At 42.1% G+C, this 10,956-nt stretch overlaps 1 long non-coding RNA gene across 1 annotated transcript; it reads right to left on the bottom strand.

Moving 5' to 3' along the window:
- Window positions 1–7,983: 7,983 nt before the first annotated feature.
- LOC106012390 lies at window positions 7,984–10,776 on the bottom strand. Its single transcript, XR_001185017.1, has 2 exons — window positions 10,635–10,776; window positions 7,984–8,049 (listed from the first exon to the last, which is right to left on the bottom strand). It is a non-coding gene; the product is annotated as an uncharacterized LOC106012390 (long non-coding RNA).
- Window positions 10,777–10,956: the final 180 nt, after the last annotated feature.

Here is a 10,956-nt window from a genome sequence, read left to right as displayed (position 1 = left end):
AGAGAAAGAAAGAAAGAAAGAAAGAAAGAGAGAGAGTGAGAGAGAGAGAGAAAGAAAGAGAGAAAGAGAGAGAGAGAAAGAAATATTATATTAATTTGCCCCCCCCAAAAAAAAATTACTTTTTTCATACAATAAACTGAAACTGAAAGTTTTCCGACAAGCATTGAATATTGTGTTCTTCAATTATATGAGAGAGAGAGAGAGAGAGAGAGAGAGAGAGAGAGAGAGAGAGAGAGAGACACACACACACACACACACACACACACACACACACTGTTTTTCTCTTTCTTTCTCTCTTTCTGTGTATGTGGGGAAAAGGGGAGGGGGTGTTTTATGTCCGCCTGTCCGTGGGTGCTTGCACACAAATAGAAACACAAGACACTCAGTTACTAAAGTTAAAATCTAAAGCGCACGATCAGTCAGGTCTGTAGCTCAATAAACTTGTGGATCTTTAAACATTTCAACCTTCTTACTACTGTCTTTCCTCCACACCCCTGATCTTCTTGTAGGAAAGATCTACACCTAGCCTTCTCGGACGAGGGCGAAAAAATTTCGTAGGTCCCGTGTGCAAGTTGTACATGTCAAAAATCCCTTGGTGGTCTCAAATCGATCAGAGTAGGCTTCGGTCGCCACCCGGGCAAAATTCAAAACTTCCTACCAACTGAAAATGTTTAATGTGTCCCGCGCACTCATAATATGACCTTATGCAGTTGCAAGCGCGATAAAACACTTACCAAAAAAAAAAAAAAAAAAAAAAAACCCACAAAAAACACTTCAAAATAACAACTAAAAATATAATGTCATGACTACATCTATATCCCGTCTTCTAACTATTCCTTGTTTGAATCTATTCTTTATTCTGGACAGTGTTCAGGAGAATTTTATTTTTAATCATTCCTTCTCTCTCCCAAAAGCGACGAGAAGCAGTCCAAGAGGTGGGTGGTGGTCAACTTGAAACAGCCTCCCCCGGGACAAGAGAACTACTTGTCCTTCCTGGACGAGCTCAAAGGCTGGACGCCGATCCTTGGCCGGGACCTGGCCGCCAGTCATCACGGGTATATAATTATAATATGTTGCTTAGTGGCGCCATGAAAAAGACTAGGAGTTTACCGTAGATTTCATCTTACTGTAAAGGTGTAGAGTAATAATAATAATAATAATAATAATAATAATAATAATAATAATGATAATGATAATGATAATGATAATGATAATAATAATAATAATAATAATAATAATGATAATAATGATAATAATGATAATAATAATGATAATAATAATAACAATAATAATAATAATAATAATAATGATAATAATAATAATGTTAATAATAATAATCTTATTACTAAAGGAGCTAAAGCCAAATAATGACAATAATGATAAAGATAATGATAATAATAATTATATAATAACAATAATAATAATAATAATAATAATAACAATAACAAAAAGAATACTAATAATAATAAAAATAAGGACAATAATAATGTATGTCTGAGTGTGGGATCTTAATTTCTAAAATTGAGTCTACGCCTTGCGTTTGAATGATAATGATATGGAACATTGATTGCGTGCGTTCAGTTGGCAAGAAGCATAACCCAGTAAACATTTTTGTGAAAAATATTTGAGACATTTCTCTCCCTTGTGAGAAGGAACTGGTGCACGTCCGCGAGCGCGCGTGTGTGCGTGTCAGTGTGTGTTTGTATGTACATGTGTGCTTCTTTGTGTGTGTTTGTGTGTTTGAGTGTGTGCGAGAGTATGTTTGTGTGCGCTGTGAGTTTGTGTATGTGTGTGTGTGCGAGTGTGTGTGTGTGTGTGTGTGTGTGTGTGTGTGTGTGTGTGTGTATGTGTGTGTGTGTGTGTGTGCATGTTTGAGTGCACGTGTGAGTGTTTTTGTATGTGTGTGTTTGTTAGTGTATGTGTGAGTATGTGCGTGTATGTATGTTTGTGTATTGGGGGGAGGGGGAGTTTGATGTTTGGCTGCGATTGTGATATGAATCCCAGATTTTTAACCTCTGTTTCTATTTAACGCTATCCGTACCTCGTGTTTTACTATCGTATCCATACGACGTGGGGAACTCTGTGCCACCACTTTCCAAAGAGGAAATTTACTCGTTAATCCAATCCGTACGCTTTGATAGCAATCTGTCAAAATGATTTTTTGAGAAATACTGAAAGTTTTAAAGAGATCTTCGTACTAGACGTATTAAAAAATGTGAAGAATATAACCCCGGGGGTACAAAAATGACCCCAGGGCGTACAGATAAGGCTAATGAGTTTGACGTTTGGCTACCATGGTGATATGGATCCCAGATCAATTTAATCTCTGTATCTGTTTAATTCATCTACTCTCGACACTCAAGCCAGACTCTCCTCCTCAGGTGCCAGACTTGTCTCACGACCGACGCCCTCTGGGACGAACCAAAAACTTCCTCGATCCGCACGACCATCCAAAGAGCTCTAATCACGGCCATACGACGGGGCGCCAAAGAAATCTACGTGATGACGTCACTCCACGACGTGGGCGAGTCCATCTCCCGCATGACCTTCTACCAGAAGCGAGGGCTCGTCTACACGGGCGACAGGACGTTCAACCCTTGCTCACACTTCGCCCAGCCCCTCTTTGGCACCAACCGATCGTTCGGAAACTGCTTCGACCGCAACTGGGTCTACTCTTACGAGGCTGGAGACTTTCCCAGCACGCCCATCTTGGCGACCTGCGAGGACTGCGGCAGGACGTCGGATCTCTTCCCGTCGGGCCGCGTCGAATGCGATTCGTCCACGCCAAACGTGGTGGTGCAGACGGGGTCCTACGCCCGGAGCTCCCTGGCCAACTCCCTGTGGACGTCCGACTCGTTCTGGGCCCTGTTCCTGTACGTCTTGCAGGACGAAGGAGTCATCACCGAGGCGGACGGCCTGAGCCTGAGCTACAGCGTGCAGCGGCTGCTGTGGGAGACCAAGAGTTCTATCGGGTTTGTGCGGTCACACGACCTCCTATTGCCGGAGCACTCTCGAGAGAACGACAGCATCCCCGAGAATGTCGTCGGGCTTCGATTCTGTCAGTTAGACCCCCCAAATTTCCGCCTGTCTCAGTTTTTGAAGTACCTTCGCGGTTGGATGTGCCCGCCAGATCTAGGCGTTTTCGACTGTGTCCGAAAACTGTTTTACGAGGTCAGCGTCTCCACCTTTTTAACCCATAGCCACCTGAGCATCGTGGAAAGTTTCCTCAGCGACCTCGTGACCACCAGCTACTCGCAACCGCAAAGAGTTGATTCCGAGCAAATCTTGATGAGCTCTTTCGTCGAGCCGAGAGTTAGGAACATCTACTCGTGGCCGTCTCCGGAGTACCGCGTGTGGAGCGAGCATCCGTTCCGCGCTATATGCGCGAAAGTCAACCCAAAACTCGTCGCGACTCAGTCCACGGACCAGACGTCTGGCGGTCGGGGTCTGGGCAGTTTCACTCAGATCGGCGTGACCTCCTTCCAGCCGCCCGTCATCTCGAACATCGTGCTCGTCATCGTCTTCAAAGTCAGCGACACGCCGACCCAGATCCAGATGTCGCAGTACTTCGACTTCATGTACGGTCGTCACTTCAAACACATCGTCTACTGCACCTCGGGCTCCGACGCGACCAACCTGTTCGCCAAGATGTACCCACAGCCCATGAGCAAGATCGAACTCAAAACGACGGACACGCGCCTCTACCCGTACGTTTGCGTGTCGGAGGTGATGAAAATGCACCACCACGTGAGCGGTTACCTCCAGATCGACTCGGACGCGCTGCTCAACCCCTGGACCGTGACGGACATGCTTAAGTACTCAGACAAGCCCTGGATCAGCCGCTACGTATTTCCCGCGCACCTGGGCCGCACCGAGATCTGGTCTCCCCATGGCGGCTTCCTCAGCTGGAAGGAGTGGTATGACGTCACCTGGGGCAAAGTCGCCCTCAACGCCACGCTGCACGACCTCGAGTTCATCTCCGGAACGATCGCCAACCACCTCTCCGCGGTGGACCGGAACAGAACCTTGGACATCAGGATGGTCCAGTACCTTCAGAAGTACAGCACGATCGTCAAGCACTTCCTGGCGAAATTCGGGCGAGCGCAAGGCTTCCAGGAGGCCAAGGTATACCACGGCAACACGGCCATCTTCTATGTGCCGACCAAACTCCGCGAGAGCTACACGGTTCTGGCCGACCAGTTCTCCCGGTTCGGCGTGCACGCCGACCTGACGGTGCCCACAATCCTCTACAGCCTGGCCAAGTCGCCGGATGACGTCATCCACCTCAACGGCAGCGTCACGTGGACGTCCCACACGTCGGTTCTGCTGGCGGCCTACAACACCAGCAGCTCCTTCCTCTACCCCTGGCACTTGTACATGATGGTGGCCCCTGACAGAGCCAGTTTTATGTGTCATCACTACCTGCCCTACTTGGAGTCTACATTGGCGCTGGGCAAACATAGGACCCCATAATGATATTATTACAAACTCCCAATGGAGTGCTATTACTTTCCTTAATTTACTTTTACATTTTTAGTAAATGCTGTTTATACATAAAATAATCTCGATATATTTATGCTACACTTCTTATTTAGTCTCTTTTAAGCACAAGGGGGCTATCCCGAAAAATGCTGTTTTGAGAAAATCGTAGGTAAAGTTTTTGGATCCAGCTTCAGTTTCTTTAAAAGACAAGGAGAGACTAAACAAATTTACAAGCTAATGAAACCAAACTTCTCCTACAGGTAGAGCAATGTCCACTTTTGGTGTAGGTCATGATTTCTGGAAACCCCCGAAATCTGCGTTAGCCCACTGGTCCTTAAAAGCGACCAATTTACTTTTACAATTTTAGTTTATGCTATTGCTACATATTTTAATCACAATATACGCCACCCTTCTTATTTGAAACCAGCTAGAACAAGTGAAGAAAGAGTTTGAGAAAACTGATACTTGTCTATTGCTCACAATGGAGAATTCATCATAAAATAGTTTCTCTCTCAGAAAAAGGTCCTTTTCGTAACTCGCAAGTTCTCGGATTTTACTTTCTTTGAAATGTCGCCTTTAACTATAGCTAACAATGCTTTTTTTAAATGTGGTACGAGGAAATTCTCCAAAGTGTCGCACTTCTATAATGAACTTGTACAAGAAGCTGGCCAATCATGAAATATGTTTAGAAATACAAGTTCATTATTATGAGTATTTCTAATACTATTTACGTGCATTCGTATTTTTTTCAGAGAGTTTGTTCTTAAAGTTTTGTTCATGATCAGCCCACTTGAGTCTTTAGTTTTAGTAAGAGTTTTACGCCACTTACAACACAATTAGATCATACAAGTGCCGAATATCACAGATATTACAAGACAGCAACATACACAAAAAATGGAAGAGAGATAAGGACATTCATTTAGATGTTTGATAGGAAAGAAGGATCGAGCAAACCACAGCAGAGCACCCACCAACAACCCACTCACCTGAGTCTGGAGGTCCACGAGAAAAGTGATGGTCACCGCCACCCCTACCCTCATCAGGTCTGCCAAGACCAGTGACGTCACAAATGGCGTGGCCTTGAAGGAGCGCAGAGCAGGTATCCAGGCAATAAGAAACTGTAGGGAGGGGGGGGGGGGAAACCTACTTATAATTTGACATGGCAAAATTCGTTTTAGCTTATGGCACTTGCAACATAATCAGGTCATATAAGTGCCGTAGATTAGAGGTGTTACAAAGGAGTAACAAACACAATAAAGAAGGAGGGGAGATACATACGATAGATGTTTGATAGGAAATAAGGAGCAAACCACATCAGAGCACCCGCGAACCACCCAAATAGCAAAATTAAATGTTTCACATTCCAACTGATTTGTTCTTCATTTGGGACGAGTATTCTGAAAAATGGGATATAGTCTTAAAGCAGAAGCCTATTCAACCCTTCCAAAAAAAAATTTCTTAACCCCTTCACTGCTGGAAAGCTTCCAAGATTAAAATTACGTTAATTCAAAGAATATTTAAAAACAGAATTGTTTCAGAATATGTAAAATAACAAGCTGTAACTGTACCGACTACAATTTCTTTTGTGAACCAGATGAAACAATGTAGGTGGAGAATACAAAGCCAGATCATACGTCTACTCAGCAGTGAAGAGCTTTAAAGTATGCCTTTGAAGAAACATTGTTTTCTCACCCCTTTATGAATATAAAAATGGATTACTTCCCTTTACCAACTTCACTTCTTTTTGTTGTTGTTTTTTTGGTTCAATTTAAACCAAACAGAAAGGAAGGAAAAGACAAGTTTATTGATCCACAAAGAGGGTAACAATAGGCAATGTTGTTCTCGCCACAGGATTCATATATTACAAAATCATTTTCTATCTATAGACCAATTTATCAATCTATATATATCTCTCTCTATCTATCTCTCTATCTATCTATCTCTCTATCTATCTATCTATCTATCTATCTATCTATCTATCTATCTATCTATCTATCTATCTATCTATCTATCTATCTATCTATCTATCTATCTATCGACCAATCTATCTATCAATCTATCTGTCTATTTATCTATTTATCTGTCTATCTACCTATCTACCTATCTATGTATCTATCTATCTATCTATTTTATCTTCCACTGTGGCTAATGAATCACCGTCTTCATCAGTGCGCAGGCAAGATTTTTTAAAAAGGGGAATAATTTCTGAACTCTCAAAATAATTATGATTGCATGAGTTATATACCCTGTCCTACCATCTGTGGGACCTCAAACCTGAAGACAATGTACATCGTAAAGAATGGCTTTCGGAACCTTCGCTAATAATGTTCGTAATTAAAATTACACTTGGCACCCACGCTTAATTTTTTTCTTCTTTGTGTAAATCGAGGAGGGTTTCAGTTTTTAGCTTCTCTCGAGTTAAGGACTATTAGCTCTAGTTGGGTTTTTTTATTTTTTTTATTTTTTTATTTAGATAAGATCACTCAGATAGAACTGAATTGAAGTCGTGTTAATCGGAGTTTGTTCGAAACGAAACAAAACGAAAATTCTAAGAAAAATGAGCACTAGCCTAAACAAAAATTTGCTCAAATGGGCAGACTTTCCCCAGATTTTAAAGCGGTGACAAAACCTCCTAAAAGGTTGAAATGGACTGGCTTTTTTTTTTTTTTTTTAGGTGTTTTTTTTTTCCCCCTTTTGGTGGGGCCGGGGTGGACGGTCGTGATAAAATTCGGTGGGATAATAGATGTTTGATAGAAAAGAAGGAGCAGGCTTCAGCAAAAACATCTGCCAACCACTCAATCGATATCTAAATATTTAACACTGACCAGCACAGTCTGAGGGAACAAGAGACAAAAGCTAGAAACAAAACACCAAAAATTGAATATTCGAAACTAACGTAAATAGATCTAGCCTTACCATTCATTTTTTCATATTGTTGTATCCTAGGATTGAATATCATGCATGATAGTTGTTCACTCACATTTTTGTAGACAACGATCCTCTGATACAAATAAGATCGCTAACATGGCACCCGAAAAAGGGACACAAGATCCTAAGATACCACCAACCAACCACCCAACCACCAAACCAACCAACCAATAAACCAATCAAGCAACCGACCGACCAACCAGCCAACCAACCAACAACCCAACCAACAAGCCAAACAAGCCAACCAAATAACCAACCAACACAGCCACAAACCAACAAACAGACAAACAAGCAAACAGACAAAAGAATACAAACAAAACCCACAGACCAGCACAGTAAGGTTGACGCCCACACCAGAGCACAAGACCACGACCTCCACTACCAGCTGTACAATGGGAACGGCCTCGACCTTGTCGGTGTCTTGAGGGTCAAGGTCATCATGGATGCTCAGGTTTTTTCCTTCTCCCAGAGCGGCTGTTCTCAGGCTGCTCTCGTTCATTTCTCTCGACTGTTGTTTTTTTTTGTCTTTGGGGGGGGGGGGGGTTGTTTGCTTGTGTATTTGTTTGTTTTTTGTTTGGGTTTTTTTGTGGGTTTTTTTGGGGGGAAGGGTGTGTGTTGCCTGTTCTCCAGCTGTGATTTCTGAATTAGCAAAAAAAGAATATGGTGTGAAAGGAGGTGAGGTACTTGTGATTAGATGAGATGAGCTAAGAACATTTCATAGATCTATACAAAGGAAAAATGTGATGTACTATTATAGTAAATACCTGTATGTACCAACAACCACAGATCAACGCTCTGTCTCTGTCTCTGTCTCTGTCTCTGTCTCTGTTTCTGTCTGTGTCTCTGTTTCTGTCTCTGTCTCTGTCTCTGTGTCTGTCTCTGTCTCTGTCTCTGTCTCTGTCTCTGTCTCTGTCTCTGTCTCTGCCTCTGTGTCTGTCTCTGTCTGTCTCCATCTCTCTTTGTCTCTGTCTCTGTGTGTATCTCTCTCTTTTATTTTCTCTCTCTCTCTCTCTCTCTCTCTCTCTCTCTCTCTCTCTCTCTCTCTCTCTCTCTCTCTCTCTCTCTGTCTCTCTCTCTGAAGATTTCTCTCTCTGAAAATTTCTCTCTCTCCCTCAGACAAACAAACAAACAAACAAACACACACACACACACACACACACACACACACACACACACACACACACACACACACACACACGTATGTAACAAATATGCAAGCGCTGAAGATTAGAGGCGTAACTAGACAGTAACACTCAAAGAAAAACGGAGGAAAGAATTGAACGATAGAATAAGGACGAAGAAGAAGCAAACCATACCACACCCCCCGCTGACCAACCATGCATAGGGACTGCCATGAAAAAGAAATACAGAAACAAATAAAAGAAGTATGAGAAAGCACTATAATGGGCATTTTTAACCCTATTGGTACATCTTGTTTTACTATCGTATCCATACGACGTGGGGAACTCTGTGCCTCTCTTTCCAAAGAGGAAATTTACTCATTAATCCGATCCGTACGCTTTGCATAGCAGTCTGTCAATGTTTTGTTTTGGTTTTTGGGTGTTTTTTTTAGGAATACTGAAAGTTTCAAAGAGTTCTTCGTACTAGAAGTATTCTAAAATGTGAAGAATACAACCCCGGGAGTACAAAATGACTCCAGAACGTACGGATAGGGTTAAGGTACCTTAATCATAATGTTTTTTGCTGAGGAAAAAAATATTCATTCGGCTTATACAAGGCATTCTTTTGGTTCATTTTTAAAAAGGTTTGGCGATACTTGAGTTGGAATAAGTTTACATTAATATGTAAAGGAATTAATGTTGGTATTGTGGAAAATGTAATATCCTATTTTGCTCAGTTCTTTGTTGACAACGTAATGTTACTGCGAGGATGACTATCGGGGTCTCTGTCGATGTTGTTGTTATTGTTGCTGTTATCGCCCTTCTGTCCAATGTCTTGTAATGATAAGTGCAGGTTTGCTGCAGTTGCTGTAATGTTCCATAGAGTGTGTTGTCAATGTTAGGTCTCGGAGGGAGAAGGGTAGTTCTGACGTCATTTAGTGCTGTGCAGTGAAACAGGTGATGATCCACAGTCTCATACGTATAGTCACACAAGGGACACATTGGGGGAAGTTCCGGGTTTATTCTGTTCAGGTGGAAGTTGAACTGTATATTATGTTCTGTTCGTAGGCGGAAGATCGTGGTCTGTTTCTTTCTCGGTTGGTGGTTGATATTGTCATTCCTTTATGTTGTGATCATAAGTTTGAAGACTGCCCTGCCTGTCTTTCCCAGGGTCCATCTGTTCATCCAATCTTGTTTGTTGTTGCTTTTAATGATTTGTTTTGCAGTGTTGTAAGAAGTTGGTCTCTGTCGATATTGTGCTCCTACCCCAAAATTACAAAGTTTTACCCGCTCAGCATTACCAAAGAGTCTACGTAACAAGAGGGTCCACTCCTCTCTTTGAGTGAATTATAGAAGTGTCCTCAAAATTCGGTGGTGCCCTCTTCGCAAATGCGTACCCTTCGCGAACTGAGTTACCCTACTTGCGTTTAAAAAATCAAAGCGAAAGTAATATTACTAACAAGTTTTTTAATAAATAAAATTCATATTTCGAAAGAACACTTTTTTAAAATGGTTACGCTGACAAAAAACCTTTTCCGGAGGAAGGGGCGACTATTTTCTTCGTTTAATTTGACTTGAGAATGAATTTTTTTAAAACCTAAAACTCCGCACTGAATGAACCCGAACAGCAGCAGCTGATGAACAGCAGTTGATCTGCGCACGCCAGGAGGTGCTATTCCTATTCTTCTTCAGGAGAAACGAAAGAGAGCTTCAAAACAGACTGCAGCGCCATCTGAAGCAAAGAGCGGACTTCCGACGGACACTTTTTTTTGCTGAGTGGACCATCTTGTTATGTACTATCTTTGGTATTACCGCGTTTTGAGAAATTTGACGTCAAAATGTTTAAGTATCACAACATGTCAAGCTTTTTCGAATGAAATTCTTTGAATATCTTGATAACGGCTCTCAATAATCTTACGATTTTGATAGAAGAGATAGAATCTTTGGTTTGTGTCCTCATTGTCTTAGTAACTCAATTCGGCCAAAAATATCGGACAGAACTTTGTAAGCTTAATTCTCAGAATCTGAGGAATCGAAATATCAATGAGCAGACAAAGCAAAAAGAAACAGTGCCGGAGAAGGAATTAGAAAAGCAAAGCGTACCTAAACAGCTGGTCTTCCCTTCTTTTCTCAGAAATCTTCCGATCTCGGCAACTCAGTAATGTGTTTTCATTTCAGCTCAGACTCGATTAATCAATCTTTTCACTGTCTGGATAAGCGAAAAAATGGAGACAAAAAAAGCATCTCATTTCTCTCTGTCTGCTCTAGACAGACTTTCGGTACCCATTACGGGTCGGGGGACGCACTAAAGCCATTGGATATTCCCGAAATAAGAACATTCTGTGGCGCGTAAAATCTGTTCAGTGCGAACTTCATCGATTTCTTATTTTTTCGGAAAGGGGGGGAGGGGGTTACTAGGGGGAAA

This window comes from Aplysia californica, unplaced genomic scaffold (genome assembly GCF_000002075.1).
Source record: "Aplysia californica isolate F4 #8 unplaced genomic scaffold, AplCal3.0 scaffold00359, whole genome shotgun sequence".
In the NCBI taxonomy this organism is placed as follows: domain Eukaryota; kingdom Metazoa; phylum Mollusca; class Gastropoda; order Aplysiida; family Aplysiidae; genus Aplysia; species Aplysia californica.
This window is presented reverse-complemented; position numbering and strand designations above follow the sequence as displayed.